The following is a 1,185-nucleotide window of genomic DNA, read 5'->3' on the forward strand; positions in this document are numbered from 1 at the left end:
TCTTTCCATATTCAATAAATCTTATATACACATCTTTCTTATATTCCTTTCTTTCAGCCAAGATTCATCTGATATCAGCAATGATATTCTTCACTCTATGTCCTCTTCTAAATTTGGCTTGGATTTCTGGCAGTTCCCTATCAGTATACTGTTGCAACAGGTCTTGCATTATATTCTGCAAAATTCTACTTGCATGTGGTATTAATGATACTGTTCAGTAATTTCCATATTCTGTTGGATCTCCATTACCCCTTTTAAAAAAAAAGGACATAAAAATTTATCTCTTCTAGTTGGTTGGCTAGGTAGCTGTATTCCAAATTTCTTGGCACAGATGAGTGAGCATCTTCAGCATTGCATCCATTTGTGGAAACTGCTCTATTGTTATTCTATCAATTCCTGGATCCATGTTTTTCACCAAAGCCTTCATTGTTAGTTGGACTTCTTCCTTCAATACTATCAGTTCTTGATCAAATACTACCTCCTGAAATGGTTAAACATTGACCAATTATTTTTGGTACAGTGTCTCTCTGTATTCCTTCCATCTTCTTTTGCTGTTTCCTCCATTGTTCAGTATTTTGTCTTTTGTTATTATTGTTAAGTGTCATTGAGTCAGTTCTGACTCATGGCAGCTTTCAAGGAGCAACTGGTAGTTTTGAACTGCCAACCTTGTGTTTAACTGTTCAATGCTTATCGTATAGCACCATAACAGGACTCTTATTTTGCCATTTGTTTTTGTTATTGTTAAGTGACATCAAGTCAGTTCTAACTCATAGTGACCCTGTATAGGGTTTCCAAGAACAACCAGTGGATTTGAACTGCTGGCATAGTAGTTACCAGCCCAGTGCTTATCCAACAGCACCACACCAGGACTCTTATTTTGCCAAAGAATCCTTCAAAAGCAACTCGAGGTTTAAAGTTTTTTCAGTACTTTCAGTTTGAGAAATATCCACTGATTTTTTTTTTCTTTTTTCTTTTGGTCTTTGCACATTTCATTATAATACCTTACTTTGTCATCTTGACTTGCCCTTTGAAATTTTCTGTTTCAGTTGTTTTTTTCATAATTTCTGCCATTTGCTTTAGCTATTTTATGTTGAAAAGCAACACTTCAGCATCTTTTTTTGACATCCATTATGGGTTTTTCATTCTGTTTGTTTATTTAATGACCTTTATGCTTTCATCATATAT

The sequence above is a fragment of the Chrysochloris asiatica genome, unplaced genomic scaffold, assembly GCF_000296735.1.
Source record: "Chrysochloris asiatica unplaced genomic scaffold, ChrAsi1.0 scaffold00111, whole genome shotgun sequence".
Classification (NCBI taxonomy): Eukaryota; Metazoa; Chordata; class Mammalia; order Afrosoricida; family Chrysochloridae; genus Chrysochloris; species Chrysochloris asiatica.